Source organism: Hyperoodon ampullatus (assembly GCF_949752795.1).
Source record: "Hyperoodon ampullatus genome assembly, chromosome: 3".
NCBI lineage: Eukaryota > Metazoa > Chordata > Mammalia > Artiodactyla > Ziphiidae > Hyperoodon > Hyperoodon ampullatus.
In genome coordinates, this window is record NC_136916.1 from 117,471,969 (window position 1) to 117,496,994 (window position 25,026).

Sequence of the window (25,026 nt, forward strand, 5' to 3'; positions counted from 1 at the left end):
AGAACCATTCCCTTTTAATATTAAATAATCTTGGGAAGTGCCCCTCAGTCACTAGCTCACACAAGGAACAAGAATGTGGATTTAATAAACATTGGAATTTGGAATATAACTTGCAAAGGAAAATAAGTTTTAAAAAATATATTCATCAGCATGAAGAAAAAAAGCAATTGATTTCGCAATTATGGGTTTCAAAGAATAACTTACGTTTAAAAACCTGCTCCTATTTTTAGGTGTAGTTACTTTTTAATAAATTCTCCCATAGGTAAACAACATTGTTTTCATTTCTATTGCTGTCATAAAATATTATAGCTGACCAGTTGGTGGAGCAATTACATTTCCATAGCTCTTAATGGCTATTTTGCTTAGGTACTATTCACTCAATTAGAATCAAGAAAGAGACTATTAATATTCTCAGGGCTAACTAAACTGATCACAAACTATCAGGAGAAACGACAGACAGATTCACTTTAACAACATCCGGCCCCTTGAAGACAACCTGTAATTCCACTCATGACAGCTGGAGAGTCCCCTCTTAACTCACCTTCAAGAGGCAGGCCCCCGTCCCTGCAAAGTCACAGTTACAGGTAGGTATGGGTAAAGAGTGGGAAACGGTCAGCCTTAGTGCTCCAACTCCCGGAAACATGAAGTTAATGTAATTATAATATTTAATGGCAAAGCAGATACCCTTTTACAAGACCATCCAGTATGGATTTCAATGTAATTATTAGCCTCTTTGGCTTAAGCAGCTGTCCTAGAGAGACAGCTTCTGGGAAAACACTTTGCTCAATCCAGAGTTCCTCTAAAAGAATGGTTAGCTGAATGTTTGCCAATCTAGTGTTTAAGTCCCTCAAAATTGTTGTAGTTACTTCACAGTACTTAGAAAATGTAACCTTCACCTGTGATATATTCAAGTGAAAAATGTAGACATTAGTTATAGGTATGATTACATGAAAAAAAATGCTTTGGGTAGATAAACGACTATAAGGAAATATAAAATGCTAACAATGGTTGTACTTGCATAGCGAGATTGAGTGATATTTTTCTTATATTTTCTTTGATTTCCAAAATTTTCTAAAATAAATGTTTATTAGTTTACCTTTTTAAAAAATATTTTAAGGTGTTATTCGAAAAGTAGGAAATTAGTGCCAGTGAACTTAAAAAAATGATTATATGTATAGACGTATATAAATACAAGCAAAATAGTATATCTTAAAGCTATCTAAATACATCCTCATAACAGGGACCAGGCAGTACAAAGGCTGGGCACCTGCTTTTTGCTAAAATCAAAGACTAACCTGCACACATTAAATAAGTTATGTTGCCTGGCAAGCTGAAGAGAAAGGAGGCTGACTGACATGGGTTAGGGTGAGGTAGGAGGTGGTTTTATTTTCTAAAATCCAACTTTCTTACAGATATGTGCTTTTAAAGACAGTTTTAAAACAGTTATTTATTAAGTACCTGTGATATTTACATGGGACTCTTCTAGAGAGTAAAGCTAGAGCAGTAAACAAAATAGAGATCCTTGCTCTCTTGGAGCTGAAGTTTTGGATTGGGGAGACTGAAAATAAACACAAAAATCTGTAGTATTTTAGATAGTGATAAGAACAAAAAGGAAAATAAAGAGGAGACGAAGGATGAAGGGCACCTGGAGAGGGAAGAAGAAGGTCACTTTCTCAAAAGATGGCCAGGGAAAGCCTCACTGATAAGTTAATATTAAGCTAAGATCGGAAGTAGCCATGACGGTATCCAGGGCAACGGTTCCAGGCAGAGGAAACAGCAAGTTCAAGTCTGCCTGGGGTGTCCCGGGATCATCCAGGAGGTAGGTGTGGCTGGAGCAGAGTGTGAAAAGGGGGATTTGGGAAATGAGGTTAGCAGTGTAATGGAATACTAGACTATGTGGACCTTGCAGATCATTCAAAGAATTTTGACTTCTACTGAGAAGGATGGAAAACCATTGAGAGGTTTGGGACAGAGGAGTGCCTTGATATGATTTTTAAAGGGTTGCTCTGGCTGTTTTATTGAGAATAGATTTTGGAAGGAGAAAGCATGGGTAGAGCCAGGGAGATTAGGTAGGAGGCTGATGAAATAGTCAAGACAAAAGATAGTGGTAGCCTGGACCAGGGAAATAACAATGGAGGTGGTGAAAACTGACAGGATTCTGAATAAATCCTGAAGGTCAGGGTCAACTGATAGTTCACATATTGACTATGATACAAGAGGAAGAGAGGAGCCGAGGATGATGTCAAATTTTTGGTCTGAGTAACTGGAAGAATAGAGTTGACATTCACTGAAATGGGGAAGCCTGGGTGAGAGGAGGGGAGAAGGGAGAGAGTTTGGTGTGAGTTGCTTATTAGTTACCCAGATGGACATGTCAAGTCAGCAATTGGATATACAAATGTCAAATGGAGGGGAGAAGTCTAGGCTGGAGATGTAAGTTGGGAAGTTGTCAGCATGGAGGTGATATGTGAAGCCATAAAAGTCGATGTCACTAACACAGTGAGTGTGGATAGAGAAGAAGTCCAAGGACTGAGCCCTCCCACCCTGTGGTATATAGAGGTTGGAGAGATGAAAAATAATCACCAAAAGAGACAGGAGTGGGAAAGTGAAGCAAAAACACAATAATGAACAACAATAACAACCCAGAAGAATGTAAATAAAGCAAAAGCTGGAGATTTGTTTTTTCCAGACCCTTAAGGAAATCTCTGTCCAGTCATTAGCTTGACCACTAAGCAACTGAGCAGAGACTTCAGTGGCCACACATGATGAAGAATACAGACTTTACAAAATTAGTTCAGAAAAATCACTAAAAAATGTTACATAAATGAGCCAAAGATGGTCTCTGTATATTGGCCCCTAGGTTGTTTATTTCAAAATTTTGACCTGTTAGCTCAAAAGCCTGCTGGCACCAAGCTCAGATTTTTACACATCCAGTTATTTTATTTTATTTTTATTTTTTAAATGAAGTATAGTAGATGTACAGTAATATTATACAAGTTACAGGTGTACAGTACAGCAATTCATAACTTTTAAAGGTTACACGCCATTTTTCTTATTACATACTCCCCATGCTGTAGCTTATTTTATATGTAGTAGTTTGTACCTTTTAACTCCCTACTCCTATATTGCCCCTCCCTCCTTCCCTTTCCCCATTGGCAACCACTAGTCTGTTCTCTATATCTGTGACTCTGCTTCTTTTTTGTTATATTCACTAGTTTTTTGTATTTTTTAGATTCTCTATATAAGTGATAACATACAGTATTTGTCTTTCTCTGTCTGACTTATTTCATTTAGCATAATGCTCTCCAGTTATTTTAAAAATTGCCCAAACAAGCAAAAGTTAAACCATTTAGAACCTTCCTGCATACCCTACAAAGCCTCACTTGACAGTTGTTACCCATTGATAAGATAAAGCCTTGTGTTATGGACCCCAAGCTGTTATGGCCCTTCAGAGATCACTGACCCAGAGATTCCTCACCGTGCTGCCAAGCAATGTCTAGACATGAATCATCCTTTTCGAAAAGTTTGCTTGAAAATGAACTACAACTAATAAAATGTGAATCAAAAATAGCTTAAAAATAGGAGAAATTGTGCTATGAAATGACAAGCGGTAAACATCTGGACCATTTAAACAGTTTAAATGATCAATGAAAATGTGATTTTTGAAATGAACAAAATATAGAAAATATTTTAGGAAAGAAAACTATTTCAAAAAATAATTTTTAACAAATCTGGGCCTAAAGCCACAGAAAATATTAATAACTAAAGCATATATTGTACTGACAATATGACAAATATCAAATTTTAATTACATGCTGCTTAAAAGATATGTATGTAAAACAAAATAGGTGACCCTCCATATGGATTCACATATCAATGTCAAATCAAAAATCCTGACTGAAATGCCAGCAAATCAAAGCCAGCAGTATGTTTAAGAATTGTTTAATCTGGTGCTGTTTATTTTGAAAACACATGAAAGGTCTCACATTAGGAAACTGATCAGTGCTACTTGTCACGTGCACAGGTTAAAGAAGAAAACAGCATGATTGTGTCAAAAAAGAACCTGATAAAATTATCCATTCAAAAAAGGAAAATATTAGAGATATAGGAATGGAAGATTTTGTATTTAACATGATAGAGAATGTCTCTGTCAAACTACAGGACATGACAAAAATTCTAGAAGTACTTTTATAAAAGATAGGAGTCAGAAAAATGCTTACTATTAACACTATCTGACACTTTTAATGGTCTTAAATATGTCCATAAATTCTTTGAGACTCATCTTGGAAGAAGATTCTACAGTCCAGCCAAGCCTTTGGATGACTTGCAGCCCTAGCTGACATCCCAACTGCAAGCTCATGAGGCACCCAGGGTCACAACTACCCAACTATCTGCTCCTGGATTCCTGACCCTCAGAAACTGAGATAATAAATGTTTATTGCTTTAAGTTGCTAAGTTCTGGGGTAATTTGTTACACAGCAGTGCTTGACTAATATGCCATTGTTCAGATAGTTCTAGTCAATCAGTATCAAATCAATTAAATAATTCATAAAATGATCTGTGACTATGGAAATGGAGAAGACAAAAACAATAATTTTTGAAGATTGTATGAAGTGGGTTGATGAATTAAAATTTTTTAAGAAACCAAAAACTAGAAGAAGATATAAGTGAATATTTCATTGATCTTGGAATTGGTAAAACAAACAAAACAAAAATGCTAAAAACTACAAAAGCAACAGAAATCATTATAAAGATATCTAACATTTATTAAGCACATACTGTATTCTAGACATTATGTCAAGCACTATAATTCTATAACTCATTTTACCTTTACAACAATCCCATGAATATGAGGAAATCGAGGTTCAGAGAAGTTATTTTGCTCAAGTCTCTAGCTAATTTATTGGGTTTAGATTTGTCTAAATGGAAAGCCTCTGCTCACAGCATTTTTAGACTTCAAAACTCTAAAATTATGGAAATAGAGTTGGCAAATGATGGGGAAAGACTTTTAACAAATGTGACAAAGTGTTCATGTTTGAAATATATAAGGATGTACAAAAATGTTTATCATAATATTTAAAAACAAAATGGAAAAAAAATTTAAGTATACAACAGTAGAGAAATGGTGAAATGAATTATACAAATTCATAGAATTGTTTTTTTTGCAACTATTAAACAATTGTGTTTTCAACTCCATTAAGAAAATGAAGTCAGACACCAGGAAAAAATATTCACAAAACATATATCTGACAAAAGACTGCTAGCCAGCATATACAAAGAACTCCTACTAAACTCAACAATAAAAAGATAATTCAATTAAAAATGGGTAAAAGATTTCAGAAGACACTTCACAAAAAGAAAAATATGAACAGCCAATAAGCATGTGAAAAAATGCTCATTATCATAAGTGATCAGAGCAATACAAATTAAAATTAAAAGCATGAGGAAACACCTTAAATGCTGACAGGATGTAGAACAATTGGAACTCTCACACGTCGCTACTAGAAACATAAAATGGTACAACCAGCTGGGACAAAGTTTGGCAGTTTCTTAAAAACTAAATATATCCCCACCTTAGATGGAGAACTTCCACTCTTAGGTATTTACTCCTGAGAAATAAAAACTTTTTGCAAAATGAGTTGTATAAGAATGTTTATAGCAGATTTATTCATAGTGGTCAAAAACTGGTCTCAGCCCAGGTGCCCCTCAATAGGAAAATGGATAAGTGGGTATATTTGTACAATGGAACAGTGACTAACAGTAAAAAGGTACAAACAACTGATTGTTTATTTGTGTGTGTATACTTGTAGCAAAACGGGTAAATTTCAAAAGCATTATGCTGAAAGAAATGAACCTTACACAGAAGGGCACATACTGTATGATTCCAACGATATGAAGTTCAAGACAAGGCAATAAGACTCAGCGAAACAGGGTCGGGGAGAGGGTGAGGGGAGGGAGTGATTGAAAGGAACATCAAAGAACTTTCTGGGCTGTGGATGATGTTCTATACCTTGATAAGGGCTTGGGTTACACAGGTGTTGCTTTTGTCAAAACTCAATGCATGTGCACTTAAGGTTTGTGTATGTCATTGTATGTAAATTTTACCTTGAAATAAAGTATTAACTAATATTGAACTTTAGTTTAAAATATGAATGTTGAAGTATTTTGAAGGAAGTGTACTGATACCTGCAATGTTTGAAATGCATCAAAAAGATAAAATGGATTAACGGATGGTTAGAGGGGTGAAGAGGTGACTAAATATGTGATAAAGCAAACATAGTAAAGTGTTAATGGTGGAATCTTAGTGCTGGGTATATGGCTGTCCAGCATAAAATTCTTTCAACTTTCAAATTTCCAGTGAAAATTTTTGTAGTAACATGTGGAAAAAAATCATGTTTTCAAAGAAATTACTTAAGATACCTTGTCAAGTTTTTTGAAAAGCAGGATTGAATGTTGCATATGTGAGATGATGTCATTCAGAGAGGGTGTGAAAGAGAGCACTAAGACAGAGAAAAGAATAGTGGTTATCTTGGAGTGTTGGGATAATGGGTAGTTTTTCTTTTCTTTTCTTTTTTTTTCTTTTTTTGCGGTACGCGGGCCTCTCACTGTTGTGGCCTCTCCCGTTGCGGAGCACAGGCTCCGGACGCGCAGGCTCAGCGGCCATAGCTCACGGGTCTAGCCGCTCCGCGGCATGTGGGATCCTCCTGGACCGGCACGCGAACCCGTGTCCCCTGCAGGCGGACTCTCAACCACTGCGCCACCAGGGAAGCCCTTTATTTTCTTTTTTATATTTTCTTTACATTTTCTAAACTTTTAAGAAGTGTGAATGACTATTATCAGAAAAAATACATTTTATCACCTAACATTCTTTTTATTTTTTTTTTATAGATTTTATTTATTTATTTTTGGCTGCATTGGTGCTTCGTTGCTGTGTGAGGGCTTCTCATCGTGGTGGCTTCTCTTGTTGCGGAGCACGGGCTCTAGGCACGCGGGCTTCAGTAGTTGTGGCTTGCAGGCTCTAGAGCGCAGGCTCAGTAGTTGTGGCGCATGGGCTTACCTGCTCCGTGGCATGTGAGATCTTCACGGACCAGGGCTCAAACCCATGTCCCCTGCATTGGCAGGGAGATTCTTAACCACTACGCCACCAGGGAAGCCCCATCTAACATTCTTAAAAATAGTTTCAAGGAGGCAGGTTTTAACTAAGAGCACAGAGGAACACTTTCTGACAGTCAGAACTACATTTAGATGGAATGGAGCTCTCAGATGGTATGATTTCCCATCTTCCAAGGACCACTATCCAGGCTGGAAGACCACAACTAAGAATATTTTAGAAAGGGTGTAAACAAGGTATGGGGGATTATAGGGCATCCTCAAATTCTGAGACCTATATGTGAAACTGAAAGTACTAGAGAAATGAAAAGATTTCTTGAGTTTTCCTAAACTACTGCAAACTCAGTACTACTCCATGAAAATAAAAGTGCTAATTCAAGACTTCCTGTACCAGCACACATACATCTGGTTCAATATATAGCAGGAAAGTCATTCTAGGCACAAAATCAGAGTTGTTTTATGATCTTAGCTGTGCTATGGGTATGGTGAAGTCATAACAATACTTCGTATTTGCAAAGTGAGAGTGAGCAGACTGCTTCAGCATATATTATTTCATCCAAGTCCATGATAACCCTTAGACATGTTGGGGGGAGATGGGCTTTCCAGAGCTGAAGGCATCCAGATGGCTCAGGGGCACCTGGGCACAAACTCTGCTTTCTTCCCTCTTTTGTGGATGTGCTGCATTTGGTTTAAGAACTAAGAGAGCCTGGTATTTCTAAACATTTCCTTAAAGAGATGCACCAAATTAGTTCAAGTATATTTTTCCAGTTAAGTAGTGTAATCACAATGTGGTTTCTTCCTTAATCAATCCCTTTGCATACTATCTGGAAGGAGTGTTGATGTCCGCTAAATGCCCCGGGAGGAATCCAGAAAAAGAGGAAAAGGTGAGCCGAGGTGCACTGCCTTCACCCCTGTCTGGGTGAGTCTCTCCTCCGTGGCTGCATGAGAGCAGCTGGGCATGTTGGTGTGGAGAGGCTTTTCCTGTCGATTAGGAGCTTATCTTCAGTGATACACATTATTACTATGGTCTCTGTTTTTCGGTCTTTATTTTTTTGTAGACAAAGAAACTGAAGTTCTGAGAGATTAGGTAGAAGAATTAGAATGTGTGACACCAGTGTTGTTGGGGGCGCATAGATGAGATCTCCATTTTCTGAGCATTACTCAAATGCCTTCCCACTCAAACCTATAAAAGCCTTTAGGTTTACCAGCATAAATAAAAAATAAACCAAAAGATTACTAATTAGCACCTTGAATTTATTTAAAACTTAAAATTTTTCTGGGACTTCCCTGGTGGCACAGTGGTTAAGAATCTGCCTGCCAATGCAGGGGACACAGTTTCAAGCCCTGGTCTGGGAAGATCCCACACGCCGTGGAGCAGCTAAGCCCATGTGCCACAACTACTGAGTCTGCGCTCTAGAGCCCACGAGCCACAACTACTGAGCCTGTGCACCACAACTACTGAAGCCCACATTCCTAGAGCCCATGCTCCGCAACAAGAGACGCCACCGTGATGAGAAGCCTACGCACTGCAACGAAGAGCAGCCCCAACTCGCCACAACTAGAGAAAGCCCGTATGCAGCAATGAAGACCCAATGTAGCCAAAAATAAATAAATAAGTAAATTTATTAAAAAAATTTTTTTTTTCTGAATGCTGTAATTGCTGCCCTGAGCATTCTGAAAGCTTTTCCCCGTGAGGGCAAGACCACATGCGTCCAAGCTGATACATTAGGTGTTCTCTTTCTCCCAAATGACAGTGGAGGAAGAAAGAGCTTTGGCTGTTGCACTTTTGATTGATGCTCTGTTTAAACTGGGACTTTTTTGTCTGAGACACTCTGGCTACCCATCCTGTTCATGAAGAGGGGCAATTACATCCAAGATAGACCAAGCAAGAGAGTTTAGAGTGAGTGTGCAAATCCATTACCACAAATTGAATAACAATATAATAACCTATATAACATTTTTGGAAACATTTTCCCAATGAAGAACCAGAATGGGATGGAGGCAACAACATATTTCAGGAGTCTAAAATCTCTACTTTGAAAAGATATTCTACACCAAATCTTGGAGAACCTTTGACAAAATCTTTTAGAGCCAGGACTAACAGACATGACTTTTTCCAATTCATACCTTCCAAGTTGAAATGAGAAAAATGAATTGAAATGAGAAAAAGAAAGCATCTGAGAGCTCTTTCTTGTTACTACCAAGCCTGTATTTTCCATGAGGAAAGGACCATGTTTGTTTCGTTTACCTCTGTATGTTGAACATGAAGGATGATTTTCAAACTATGTCACCGCTGGGATGGCACAGCAAGTCCCTGCCAGTCAGAGCCCATGATTGTCAGGATGCTGTACCAGTGGGTTCCAGCTGACGATCAGCCCTGCCCAAAGCCAAGAACAGTGCATGATGTAGGCTAAATGCTCTGTCAGCAATTTTTGAATGAATAAACTAATGTAGTATGTTTTTCATAAACAAACAAAAAAGTCCAATATAGAATACTTCTGTGTTTGACTAAGTTCTATTAAGTGACATAAACCCTATCTTTACTGAGCCAACGGTCCCTTGTGTTTCAGCCTTGGAACTAAGAGGCCAAGCCCACTGCCTGTTCTGGTGTCAGTAGTGATTTAAGTATTAAGTGCTTTTCCAACTTTTCAGGTTGCCACAGCCTTCACTAAATACTGACAAGAAAAAACTCCAGAGGAGCAATGTCATCCCATTTTTCCAAATGTTGAAGCCCATCAGGTCACCCCCAAATCTGCATTTCCAGATTATCTTGAAAACTCTGCATGCAACCCTTGGCCGACTTGAGGGAAAGCCTCACGGCTGAGGGCAGAGATGACGGGGAGGAGGATGCCCATTCCAGAATCTCAGGGCCCTCAGAAGCCACCCTGCCTCTTTGCATTCACTTGCCCTAAATACTTCTCCAACTCCAGGGTTGCCTGAAATCATTCAATTAGAGGTTTATTTCTTGAACTTGGCTTCTGTTAAAATGCAATACCCCTAGGGGAGTTAATAGCAACTTTCAACTCAGTGTGAAGATGTTTATCAGATTCCCTTATGAAGAAGGTTGTGATTGAGCAGAACAACCCTCGGTGCCCCTCTGGGAAGGCAGGGAAGCAACGAGGAAGAAAAAACATTTCCCCAAGGGGAGGCTGGGAATATGGGCACCCTTAGATTACACTGTTTTCTCCAGCCAGCCTTGGTCTTAAGAGGTAAAATGCTCTCCATCCCTATCATGAAACCTTACATACTGATCCGATAAAATATCCCAATCAAAAACCACATCAAATTTGTGTGTGCCCAATTTTTCTCTATCTTGACCAAATACAGGAAATGAATCACTTTGCAAAGCACATGGAGACCAGCCAAAGCAATCTGCAAATTGTGTAACTCTGTCCCAGCTCTTGGCACTATGTATTCAGCAAGAACTTCAAGAGAAACCTCATTCCTGCTCACCCTCTCAAATGCACACGCCCAGATTTTTTGGGTGGACTTGCGGGCTTTGATTTTGCAGCCTCCAGTTTGGGGAACAAGTAGAAAATAGTAACACTCCGTCTGTTTTGTGCTTTTTCACAGTGTTTTGTCCTCTACTGAGATACATTGGAATAGTATTTTAACTAGGAAAATATAAAGGGTACCTCCTTTCCTTGTGTACACACACACACACACACACACAGGCTTATAAAAACCATGTGACCATGAATTGGTGGCCCATGTAACCCTATTTTTAGCATAGGATGAAAAACCTTGAAGGACAGGAGAGAGAACTAATTTTCCTGAATCACTCGGCCGAGCTGTTGGCAAAGCTTGGAACTAGACTCCGGTTTCAGAGATTCTGTTTTATTCTTGTTTACTGAGTTGTACTAACTGCAGAGACTCACCATACTGTCTATTTCTGAAGCTGTTTTAAAAGCCACCAAAGTAAGCAGGGATATTATCTTTGCTAAGAGATGGTGTGATGTTCTCTCTAACTATACTTATCGCTGAATTCAAGTACAGGCTCTTTATAAAGTCTCTGTGCCATTATTAAACTTTTAACTTCAAAAGCATACGAGGTAGATATGATAGTAAACTGTAAGTGGAATTTAAAGGCAAATTCAATTTTCTTCTTAGAGCTGTCATGAACTTCAATTCTACTGGCCATATTTCATTTATCACAGGATCTGAAATGAGTACATATTGCGTGCAATTGCATAATATAGTTGTCCTAAACTTTAATACATTTACTTTTGAGTACCGTTTACAGATTGTTTCTCTAACACGCACTACCTGAGTTATTAAAGTTTAAAAGTGCACAAGGCCCTTATGAAGACCCTGCTTATAGTTCAAGTACAGAGCACAGGAATTCTGGCTAAATTACCTCATTTTGCTGTCAGTCTGTTCTCCTTCATTTCAGACAGGCTACAATATCCAGAGAACTGAATGTTCCTTTTCAATGAAAAGGAGATATTCTTAAACTCTAGTATTTAGTGAATAACTGGTGGTGAAAGACTTCATTTTTAAAGTGCCTTTCTTCTTAGAATACATAGATACATAGATAATGTCATAGGTAACGTCAAGATCCAACGTAGGAAGACTAGGTATTGACAAAGGAAGATGAGTAAGAGCAATAAACCAGATAATTAGAAGGCTGACCACCCCGTAGATCAGGGGTTCCCAACTCTCAGGCCTCTGGGCCTGTTAGGAATCCGGCCACGCAGCAGGAGGTGAGTGGCAGGCAAGCGAGTGAAGCTTCATCTGTATTTACAGCTGCTCCCCATCGCTCCCATTACTGCCTGAACATTCCCCTATCCCCCCACCCCCAGTCCATGAAAAAACTGTCTTCCACAAAACCGGTCCCTGGTGCCAAAAAAGTTAGGGACCGCTGCCATAGATGAATGCCATTCAGCAGCTACCAACTTAGATGTTTACCATTTCTTCAGGGTCCATGCAAGTGTTCATGTTTCCTGAACACTCCTAGTTCACAAGGATGCAACCCTCCCTTCTCTGCATTCCTAAAGCATCTTTAAAGTGAGCTTGAAGTCAGTGAGACCTCAGAGTTCACTGGCCAGTTCATTGAAGATTTGGACCTAGAACCCATGACTGTTCTCTTTCCTCCAGATCCTGCCCTAGTCCTGGGGTAGGGGGTGGTCAAATTTGTAGCTTGGAGGAAAAAACAGATCTGGGAGGTGAAAAAGGAAGATTCAAAGATGTCTAAGGCTTTGAACCTGGGTTTCTTAGAAAATATGGGGAGCTCGCTTTGAAGAAAAGGTAATGGGTTTCATTTTTAAACATGTTGAGTTTGAAATGATAGAACATCACATCAATTTGGTCTGGTTGGTTCAGGATTCTTAGAATGATAAAGGCCAGAAGCTTTGTGTAAAGGCCAGGAATCTCGGTAGAATGATGGGTAAAAGTTTTAACCTTGGTAATGAAGAGAGCATAAAGCTTAATTCAGTGGCCTAGGCAGGTTTGGATGACATTCCCAAGCCCTGTTAGAGTGATGGACAGGGCAGCTCCAATGACTGTTTCCTCAGTAGCAACTATGGCCTTTTCATTTGGAGCAAGTCTTTCATGGTCAGCCATGTTCTATTGGTCAGGTCAGAGGTCCACAAGCTACAGCCTGTGGGCCAGTCTTGGCCCACTGCCTCTTTATGTGTGTGGCCTGTTAACTAAGAATGGTCCTTCTATCTTTAAATAGTTGAAAAAAATCAAAAGAGTAATATTTCATGACAAGTGAAAATTATATGAAATTCAAATTTCAGTGTTCAGTGGAAGAGTCACACCATTCATTTACATATTGTCTATGGTTGCTTTCATGCTATAGCAGTAGAGTTACATGGTTGCAACAGAGACCATAGAGAAAACAAAGCCTAAAATATTTACTATGTGACTCAGGAAATTTTTGCTAACCCCCGTCTTAAGTCTTTAAGAGTTCAGGCCTCTGAAGATGGCTTCTGATCCTTATCACTCCCATCCATCCATCCATCCATCCATCCATCCATCCATATATCCAGCCAGTGAGCCAGACTGCCAGCCATCTAATATTTGTCAAGTCTGTCAAGTCTATACGAAGTTCTGAAGAATCCCAAGACCTAATACTTGCCCTCAATACCAGTGTTATATAGCAATGCCACTACCTGTTGAAAGACTTGGCTTTCACTTGGAACATTCAAGTACTTCGCAGGGTAGCTGAGGTCTGAGTTTTCCTTAGGTTTTTCCTTATTAGGGTCCTCTTCTCAGGGCCTAGCCCTTCCTGTGGTTGAAAGAGGAATTGGTCTTTGAAATAGGAGTGGGACTGACACTGCAGCTGTCAACTCAGGGAAGAGGAGGATTGCTGAGGTTGGGAGCTAGGCTGAGCCTGGGGAGCTGCAGCTTTTGCCTGGCTGACCAGGGCTTATTTCTCTAGCTTTACAATGACTGTCATGGGCTTTATACACTTGCACTTTTGTGAGTAGCTTTCTCCATTAAAAAAAGTAAAAATTAAAAATGTTATGACTCCATGGGTATAAATATGAATACAAACCAATTTGGGTTTATTTATTTTTTTCTAATTTTAAAAGAAATTAGTATTTTTGTGGGTCCCTAAAGTACTATGGGCCCAAGGCCCTACTGTGCTGCCTACTGTGCTGACTGGGTAAATCAGCCTTGGCTAGGAGCTATACAATCTTCTGGTGGAAAGAGACCCCTGCCAACCAGGCGAGAGCTCAGAAGCACGGATCCAGTGTCTTGGGGCTCAGCCTAAACCCCTCCCATGAAGCTTTGATTTATAAAGAGCATTAGACTGAGCCTCCAAAGAATCCAGCTCCAGCTCCTCCAGTGGCCGCCAGCACTGGTGAACTACAGTAATGTCTCTTGCTTTCAGGTATCATGTCTAGCTTGGTTCCTCAATAGACTTTTTTAAATTAGAATTTTATAATTTTATTGGTTTTTTAAAAAATCTGTTTAATTGTTTGGTAGGAATCATGATAGAGTTCATATAGGAAGTTCTCATTGATAAAGATGATTCTAGGCATATATTATAAAGTATAATGCATGCTCATAGAATTTGGGATATATTACTACTAGAGCAGCACTGCATTATACCACATCATACTCTCTATCAGTTTCACATATGAACAACAACTTGGTTCTCACTGAGTATAACCTACTTGCACCATAGCCTTGTCCCCTCTCACTGTATAATTTTGGCATTTACTTTGAAGAGCAGAAATCTGAGGTTGCTCATATTTTTTCATCTCTGTAGAATATCCTGTCTTTTTTTTAAATTTGAAGATGCACAGGGTGGGAAGAGTGTTTTGGATATCATTCTTCATTCAAAGTAGTGGCCCTATTTTGGCCATGATACACTTACATGGCATCTTCCACCACCCTGTAGCCTGATTTGCTGACACTTCAAACCTGTGAAACCTGCAGAAATCTACACTCTGCAACAAGTTCTGATACACCCACTTCCCCAGCTCTGCCGTAGCCTAACTGCTTATAGGTAGGGAGTACCCTTACCAGGACCCTGTGTACCACTGCTCATCCTTTTCAAAACCCTCACTTTGTTTCTTTCTTATTGGTTTCTTGCAAATTCACTTTCTAAATGTAAATAGTTGAGGAAATACGGGCTCAATGTGGGACAATATTTTGGCTTCTTCCAAACACATTCTAGTTTCAGGGAAATGAATACTCTCTTATGCTGTTAGCAGGAGTACAAATTATTCCAATGGTTTTGGAAGACCATTTCAAAATGCACATTAAAAGCTTAAAAATGTAAATGGTCTTTTTTGACCCCAGTAATTCTACTTTCAGGAATGTACCTTAAGAAAATAATCTTGGACAAATAATTTTGTTTTGAGTTGATGATTGTTTCATAACAAAATTTGGAAATAGTCCACATAACTAATAGTAGGATGCTGATTAAATAAATGCTAATATCCCTAGATAGTAAAATATCGTATAGCCATTAAAATAATGTAATAGGTAAATATTTAAATAAATAGGAATAATTAATTATATATAGGAAAGTAGAGAAAGATATCAAACCTTATGTAAGTTTGGATAATAATATACATCATTATCCCAAATTTGTTTAAAAATTTAAAAGGATATATGTGTATTTATGCATAGAAAGGAACATATATTTATGTTTTTGTCCCAAGGAATACATATATAAGCAAATGTATATTTATAACATACATATATAATCAAATGTTAAAAGCTATTTTTTAATATCTGAAATTTCAAATGATAAAATAAATTTTGGTATCAGCATACAATGAAACTCTATACAGCCAAATATATATCCATGCAGATAGATGTTTATTAGCATGGAAATACATCCAACATATTTTAAAAGAAAAAATACAATTGCATGGATTATATTCTAATGATTCAATTTTGTAAAATAACCTGTATACATATTTGTGTATGGTTTACAAACCTGTAAGTTCATAGAGGCAAGCTAGAAATATATACTTCTAATTTTGAACAATTAAAAAATAAATATATATACTAAAATATTAAAATAATTATATATTTTAAAAATTATAAATGTTATTGTAAAAATAATATTATTTATAAAAATTAAAATATTACTTATGTCTAAGTGGTGAGATTTTAGATGATTTCATCTTTCCTTTGTGTATTTCTTGACTTTATCTATTTTCTACAGTACACACTAATTACTTTTGTCATCAGAGAATAAAAATGATTTATTTTAAAATGCAGCATCTAGACAGTAGTGGAAAGCTGCCCAGTTATGTCTTTGTCCCAAGCCAGAGAGGAGAGAGCCATGATGAGACCATGTACTTCCTCACCATTTTCTGTTTGGTATTTGAGTTAGGAATGCTTTCAGCTGCAAGTAACAGAAAATCTAACAGCTGAATAGACTATAACAACATGTATTTACCCATCATGTTCAGAGGTAGGCAGTTTCAGGATTGTCCTGGCAGTTCAACTGTTAACAACTTTCTAACTTTCTGCTCTGCCAGCCTTTGAATGTTGGCATTTTATCCACATGCATGTCCCCACGTGGTCTTAAGATGGCAGCTCTCTCACCTACCCATTCAAGGCATGAGGCAGGAGGAGGGGGCTGCATTGGTGTCTCTGGAAAACAAGTCTTTCTGGGGCAAGGGAGAAGGAACTTGGAAATATACCTGTCATACAAGCCAGTCAGAAATGTTGGCCATAGGTAGGAAGGGGCTGTTCTCTTTGTTGAGACATATCATTTGCTGATTTTTTTTTATTATTATTACAACTTTCTCAGTCTTCTAGTTAGTAAAAAATGTCTCCAAGATGCTGGCAATGAGTTGTTTGTTTTTCAGTCAAGTGTGAGTTTTTCTTTCTCTGTCTTTCAGGGGATTGGGAGTGAATACATCAGAGTGTACTATGCAGAAGACAATTGAAATGGAGTTTCTTGAGTTTTCAAACACTCACATCCTTTATTTCATATAAGCATGGGAGGTAAGTACATATGGTTAAAAAATAAGTATGAAACTATTCTGAAAATTTTACATATGATGATATGTAAAGAGAGCTAGAGACTAGGTTATAAAAAAGACAGATGGTCCTAAGTGAGAACATATTTATGATGCTCAAGGATAACTAATGTTGAGTTAGACACAGCACAGCATCACCTTAGTCCAGGTAAGACAAATTCATTTTTATTCAGTTTGATTCTACTATGTAGTCTAATGGTAAAAGAGCATTTCAGAAATAAAAGACACATCATCCAGAACACATTTTGGAAACTGAAGAGTTTCTTTCATCTTATTGTGACTATAACCACCTGAACCCTCACCTTTCTTTTGAGTGAATATTGCTTTGAGTTAAGTAATTGTATCTTGTTCTCCAATATGTAAAATGGAAATTATTTTATGTAGAACCTGCCTTGCTAAATGTTACTTGAATTAATTTAACGTGCATAAAAGACTTTGTAAGGTGAAAAGTGCTGGGCATCAATATTAGTTCTTCTGATGCAATATTTAGTGCACGATGGTTAAATCTCAAAGACAAAAATAAAAATCAAACAAAAACCCCCCAAAACCAATGAAATTAAAAAACCCTGATAAAAGGTTGAAATTCTCTGTAATAGGTAGCACTTAGCTGATGATGTTGCTAGCTGAGTGGTTGTGAGTCTATTATAGTATTCTCCTAAATGAAATGAATCCAGAAAATAAAAGTTAAATGAGTTTCACTTAGAAGTGAACTGAATTTAGTGATAGAGTTTAATTGATCTGCAGGCTTTGAATATTCAAGCAGCAAGATTTTGTGCTGTGTCAGTAACATTTTTGTCACACTAATTCATTCTAGCTTAATACTCCTTGTTACTGTTTTCCCATTATTTCCTACAAATAACCATCATTGAATGAATGAATTGTACTCCATCATAGGTATTGCTTGAATTTTCAACTAAAATGCATCCTGAGCATTTATGAACATCCTCTCTGCACAATATAAATTCCTTGTATTCTGCATTGAAAATTCCCCAGTGGTTTCATATATGTGTATGTTTCCTCCCTAACTACAAGAACAGAAGTTATCGCTTTTACTCTCTTGAAAATTCTAGTGAAAGTGTTATTAATATAACAAACTTAATACAACCCTTCATGTTTATGTTTATATAATACTACTTATCATTTTCAAGGCATTTTTCATATCTCTTGGTTCATTTCATCTTCATTGGGGTGTGTGTGTGTGTGTGTATTTTTTTGTATTAAAAATATCTGCATTACACATATTTATATCACTTTTCCTTGCCAAATGAAAAAGAAATCCTAGAATTAATTCATGATTTATGAAGTCTTTAGAAAAACATAAAATTAATCTTTTTGTAATAGCATTCTTATTTTTCTCCATGCTCAAAGCTTCAAGATAGGAATATTAAGAGAATTCAGGCCAGAGAGGTTAAAGGATATGCCCAAAGCTATTTGGTCAATGACATGAGATGAGAACTTTGGGAAAATCATTCTGCATTGGTAGAAATGGTCTGAGGTGGACATTTTTCTTCAGTAGCAAAGAAGCCAGGAGGAGCTGGAAAATCACTTTTTTAAGTACAAGAAATCATTCTACCAGCAACTATTGAGCACCTCCCCAGTCAATCACTCTCTGTAAAAATAACCCAGGCCTACTCCCTACCCTTTAGCTGCCCCCCAAATCCATGGAGACTGTCCTTTGGGAAATCAGATCAAACTACATTTCACTGTGCCTAGCTCAGCCTGGAGGAAGGCAGGGGCTGGTGGAAAGCTGATGGTGGGAAGAAGTAAGGAACACTTTCTATTAGAGTGAACCCTTATCAGTGAATGGAAATTAAAAGATACCAATAACTTTACATAAAATGGATTAGCACTCATTTCACTGTCTCACAATAATTTATTTGTGTGTTTATCACTGCCACTAAACTTTGAGCTCCTCATTGTCAGAGACCATTTTGTGACGGAGGCTGCTAGTTGAACACTAACATTCATTCTCCCCTTCTTTCTTAGCATCAAAATCCTGACTGCTAAAGAACAAGATTCAACTGAGTAAATTCTAAAGGTCTTAATGGCTTTATTCAGTGTTTCATGAATTGGGCAGTGTGCACTCTAGCACATGGAAAGGAGCTTGGAGGAGCTGTACAAAATGAAAGGCTTTTATAGGCAGAAGGGAGCAGGAACAGGGAAGTCATAGGAGGCAGAGCGGATTGGTTATTGCAAGGTTGGCGCCTTCCATGAAGCAAAGGGAAGTCTTGGAGCTGAGCCTGGTGACTTGTGCTGAGAGGTGAGCACTGATTAGTTGACCTGAGCCCTCCTTTTCTGGGAGAGCTGAGCAAAGAAACTTAGTTAAGTTTTGGTTTGCTGACGTGGGGCTTAGCACGAGTGACTTCATCTTGGGCCTAATCCGGTTACTTTAACATGAATTTTTGGCTGAACGAGTGACACCAGAATAAAGTCTACATCTCCCAGCCTCCATGCAGTTAGCTATGCGACTAGATTCTGGCAAAAAGATGTGAGGAGGATTGTTAAGTGGGAGTTCTGGGAAGACTCCTTAAGGGGAAGGAGTCTTTGCTTCCATTTTTCATCCTGCTGCCTGGGTTACAGATGTAGTAGCTAATGTTTCAGCAACTATCTTGGACCATGAGATGACCTTGAGGGTGAAAATCAAAATAGGAGAGAAAGAAAGATTCTGGGTCCCTGATGATTTTTTGGAGTTCCCTTTGTCTGGGCTGCCTAAATCCCACCTTATTTTATACAAGAGAATACATTGGAGTGCTGAGCCACCTAGTCAAGTTTCCGTTAACAGCAGCTGAAATAAATCCTAACCGATACTCGTAATATTTCTGTATTCACAACAGAGAGTCTGGTGCCTAAATTGATAGGTGCTCAAGACATATGCACTTTAAATTGTATTTAATTACTTACACTTGCCTTATTCCAAAAACAAAGATGTGGTGCTAAATAAATGGCTGTAAAAGTTGGAAATTATACCAGTTTACCAAGGAAGAGCATAACAGCCAAATCAGAAAGACAAATACAAGAAGGTAGAGTCAGTCCTCAAATAATAAAATCATAGAAGTTATCCAGGGAAATGTGAAGGCAAATGTCACTCCTTTGCCGGGAAGAAAAGCTGGCAACATAATTTGAAAATTATTTTAAAACACGGATAATAGAATAAAAATTAGGAGTAAATAACTGGCTCTAAAGATGAGTTGATAATATATTAAAAGACCAAACTCAAATTCAAAGTGATAGTGGAGATTTGATCCATATCAGAGTAGAGAAGGTTTGAATTGCATACCTGGTGAGGAGCATTTGAGACAATAAAATGGACAAGCAAAATTACGACAAAAATAAGCTTGGTCAGAGAACCATGTGCTCAAGTGCTGGTAACTGATTTATTTAACGATCACTAATTTATCAATTCTTCTGTGCCAGGCACTATTCTAGTCACTTTACAATTATTAGTTCATTAAATCTACAAAACAATCTTATGAGATAGTTATTGACTTATACCCACATTTCAAATGGGGAAACTGAAACCCAAAGAATTCATGTGTCTTGCCCAAGATCACTCGGTAGATGGAGGAGCAAGATTTTACCCAGAGACCAACATTTTAAAGATGAAAAGTGGTAGGCATTATTACTAGGTCTTCTCAAGCATACTTTACTATACAGCGTACTGATGGGCAGACCAGCTCCTTGATGCCTTTAAAGCTAGTTCACATTTTGAAATTGTGGAGAAAGGGAGTCTGGAAAGGACTCAGAGAAGGGTTAAAAGGAAAAGTCATAGGATGAAAAACTGGAGCCCTGAGGAAAAGCCAAAGGCGTTAAATGCATTTAGAGAAGAGAAGATACCAATGAATTTCCCAACCTCCACTGAGGGAGTATGGTCAGGTGAAAGAAAAAAAGAACTAATAGGTTGTGATAGCTTTAAAGGATGGTGTTGGAATCTCTGATCCTGATAGTTCTTAAAATGGGGAGAGCCAATGTAAAATATAAAGATTAATTATGAAGATTTTATATGACATCTGTATCACTTCTTCTATATATATTCTTCCAAACTAATCCTTACAATTCACATAAGTATACATAATTCTGAATGCCTTCCCTGCCTTTCATTTTCCCTCGTCTGCCTGGAAATTCCTCCTCATCCTCCAAGATTCTGCTCCAGTGTCACTCCCCGCTGAAGCTCCCAAACCCACACTCTGCCCTTCCTGAGCTCAGTTGACAGGAGAGGGTTTCAAAATTCTTAGCTCTTGTTGACCCTTCTATTCGAGCTCTTTTTCCAATGAGTTTGCAATTATTTGTTCACAAGCACACATCCCTCAGACAGGCAATGAGCTTTGTAGGTCAAGAACCATCTCTTATTTGTCTTTGGAACCTTCACACCCTGGACAGTAGTGGGTACATGCTTGGCACTGATAAAAACTTGAATGAAAAAATAAATGACCGATTGACAAACTGTATTATTCACTGGTATTCGTGTGAGGATTTCTGTCATCTAGAGAGAGCAATATGGTTTCGCAAGTGCTTCTCAAAATTTGCCAGTGATGTGAAGATGCAGATTCTGCTGTCCAGGAACAATATCCGAAATAGAAGGCAAAGCAAGGGGCCAAGAAAATAGTAGGTGGGGTGTTACTAAGGTTTTTTTCTTTAGAGAAGTCACCTGCTGACCTTGCCATCTATGGCCAGGAGACATCATTGTTGATTCTTTGACCTTTGTCCTTCAAAAGGTAAACATCCCTAGCACAGAACTCAAAACAATAGGAAGACAAAAAGAAGGGGGAAAATTGACCCTGCCCCTCACAATTTCCTTGAGGATTTTTAGTCGTTCTATTGTACCACCTTAGTACTTTGGCTAGGACCTCTGTATACCCCAGGGTCAGGTCAGCTGTGCTCATAGCTTATGGATTAAACACTTCGAACCATCCTAGAGCCTGAGCTTTAGCTGTTCTCAAGGACATATAACCACACCTGCATATTCTTTTCTTTTGCTTCTTTTGCTTTTGCTTTACAGGGGATGGGGCTCCTTTTTAAACCTAAGGTTCAAAAGACAGTAGCTAGAATTTATGCTGAAGTGGAGTAACAGGCTTTGAAGCTGAGCAGTGTCCTAATACAGGTGAAAAGCATGTATTGATTACTTAAAGAAAGTTAAAATAAAAGCAATTTTTCTCCCCATTTCGGCACATTGCAGCTTTTGGCCTATCCACTCAGAGCTAAAAAAGCATTCTTTCCTGATAATCAAGCTTCAGCTGTCTGAATTTCAGGCCGAGCCTCTCCTCCTGAGCTCTGCTGAAGAGCTGCTTTAATTAACCATTATACCACAGATGTTATTGATTTTTTTCAAATCTGGTTGAAACATCATTGTGCTGGATCATGGCCAAGACTAAGGCCTGAATCTGTGCATGTGTGTGTGCTACTTTTACTCCTTCTGCATACCTTATTAGTCTCCGTGTCTGTTAAGTGCAATCCTTCGCATTAACTCAGAAAATATAGAATTGATTTTTAGCCTAGCAGCCGTGATCTAAGGGCTCCTAATTTGAAATCTGAAAACCTCAGTTGCTGAGGAAGTCTTTCTGCTGTTACTCTATCCTTCCTTGAAGTACGCTTTTTATTCTTTAATTTGAATGAGAAATCTCCCCCTGCCTTTTACTCCTCTCTCTCTCTCTCTCTTTCACACACACAGTTGGAGGTTTCAGAGGAACATGATCCATTCTTTGCATTTTGAATATGTTCATCATGAAAGGTCCCCAAAGGCTTATTCTTATCTGTCTAGAATGTGTGACCTGCAGTGTGGACCATAGGAAAATTTGAAATTGAATGGTCTCCACATTTTCCATATTTTGAGGGAAATGGGGAAGAACTTGAGCCACATTCACTTTGTGCAAATTGCAGGATATTAGAAACAATGGGGCATCTGCATTCCTTTTACAATCCGCCTTCCAGTAATGATAAAACTCAAGGACCAAACAATCACAGTGGGTTCCCAAATTCTGATAAGTTTTCTGTGAGTTTAGTGATACGTTCTTTAAACATAATTTGAAGCTTTTAAAATACTGTAATGGCATCTCTTGACCTTTAAAAAAAAAATCACATGGAGCAAGAGGTGGTGAAAAATGTTTATTTACTCTGCATTAGTGGCTAAACTCCTGTTCCTTTCTAGAACCGGGAGTTCTTTTATACTTGGGAACTCACGCATGTCACCCCCATTCTTCCAACAAGAACCAGGCAGGCCCACTTGAGCTGGAGAAACAATGGCCCGCAGTCGGTCCTATGCCTCAGTGAGAAACAACAATGCAGGCCTCTTGACAAATTCTGGCGTCAGGAGTGGAATCTTGCAGTTCAACATGTCTGCTGAACAGAAGTTGGAAAAAGAAAAGATCATCTTGTAAACAATTAATTAATGTTTGTCATGAATTATCATTTTTACTTCCTTCTCAAGAGGCTCAAAGGGAATCAAAAGGCATTTTTGCAGGTGGTGGCATTCGAAGTAAGGGCAATCAAAGGTTTGAGAGCCGAGGCACAGCACTCTGCGTCTCTAAGGGTGAATGGTGCTAGGATTAGAGCACAGCAGGGGGTTGAGGGCTTCAGGTGTGAAGCTTAATGTTTGTGATCAGCAAAAAAAGTCTTGAATTTATCTAAACTGCTCTTCTGCTAACAGTACTTCTAGCACATAAATGTTCTGAAACTGACAAGTGTTCTCACTGCTCTTCTAATGCAAACATGATCTGCATTTGAAAGATGCATCTCTTTTGCCTAATTTAGAATGTGCATCACAAAGAGCGTTAGATGATGACCCCACAAAGAGATAACACACACACACACACACACACACACACACACACATTCCAGACGTGCATGCTGCATGCATATACACACATGCAAACCGCGTCTTTCTTGCCTGGATCTTCTATGGAGCTCCCAGCAAGGATCCTGCAGGACTGTTTTTCTCTAGATTACTAAACCAGAGGTCAAAAACTAGGAGACTCAATAGCCATCTGACCAGTGAGTCCTTCTGAATTCACTACATGAGTAATTCCTTTTCATTTGGTTTGGATAACAGCCTAGAATGTATCATGCTGCATTTTAATTTGCAGTCCTTCTCCTGCCTCCCCCTACCCCTCTAGACACAGAAAGGTATCAACACATAAAAATTTAAAACATACACATATATACAACCAATGATATTAAAATTTACTGAAGAATTGTTAAGTGTTTGCAACCCCTAGAACCAAAGACCAAGGCAGGCATTGTTGATGGCGAGAAGGTGGCTAAAGTCCATACAAATGCATCTGATGGCTTAATGAATCCTCTCCATAATCTACTGCTGAACTCTAAATACTCATTTTCTCACTATGTCATCGATAACGTGTCACCTGCTAGAAGAGCTCTAAAAAGAAAGGCTAACTGAAAGTTTGGTAAGACAGGACTGGGTGAAAATCAGTCATAGGCAAAATCTGGAAGGACTAAGATGAACCTAAGATTCTTGAGTTAATTTTAAATCTAACCTTCCAAAATTCTCCATTATCCCATGGAAACCACCCATTTTCTTTTATGCATTTAGAGTTTGTATTCCCTTTAGTATTCATTTACCATAATCTAATAAACGCAGGTTCTTGGGACATCAAGCCTCCTCTTTCCTGCTGGAGGCTGAGGGCCTGAGACAACAAAGGGAAATGAGGCTCACATTTGCCTTCTTTTGCCTTGGCTCCCCTGGCGCTAACAAAGCTGAGCACTGCTCTGAGCTTTGTGGTCACCATCCCTGACAGTGTCTGATGGGGTTTTCCCTTGAATACAAGTTTGGAACACAAACCTGTGGGCTTAAACTTACGACCCCCAGAAACTAGAGAAGAGCTCGGGTAGAAAGGGCCAAATTGGAATATCATTGGATAAGGGCCATAAAAGGAGTTTCAGAAGGTTTAGAAGACAAAGGGACCCAGAAGGAAAGAAAACTAGCACAACCTCTGAGACAGAGTGGAGGTGAAGGAGCCCCTTTCCTGAAATTTCTGGGAACTCTGGTTTATGTTAACTTTGAAGAGTGGGTAAAATGGCTTACCAGGAAAAGTAAATTAATTTTTCATAATTATCAGAGTTCTTCAAACTCAGAAGTCTCCCAAAGTATTTAGTTTGGTTCCCCACTTTTTGTAAAGATGTTAAAATCCCATTCAAAACCTAATGCCAACTGCTTTAGAATCACTGACGAAAACAGTGAAAAGAAAGTAGCAATGGTTGTGATTAAACTGAAAAGGAAGAGTTCCTGACACCCAGGACCCAGTACAGAAAGGAATATTTTAGACCAGTGTCAGGTACATTAGGGTTGCTTCTAGGTCCTAGGACCCTGGACCTTCGTCAGTCTGTGGCTCTGTCTGGTGGCTCTGCTTGGTGGCCTGCCCCGTGTCCACACTGCCTTCTGAACCTACCTAATGTCCCCGCAGCACCTTGTTGAACCTTATTCTCCACGTGGTGCTGTCTCCAGGAC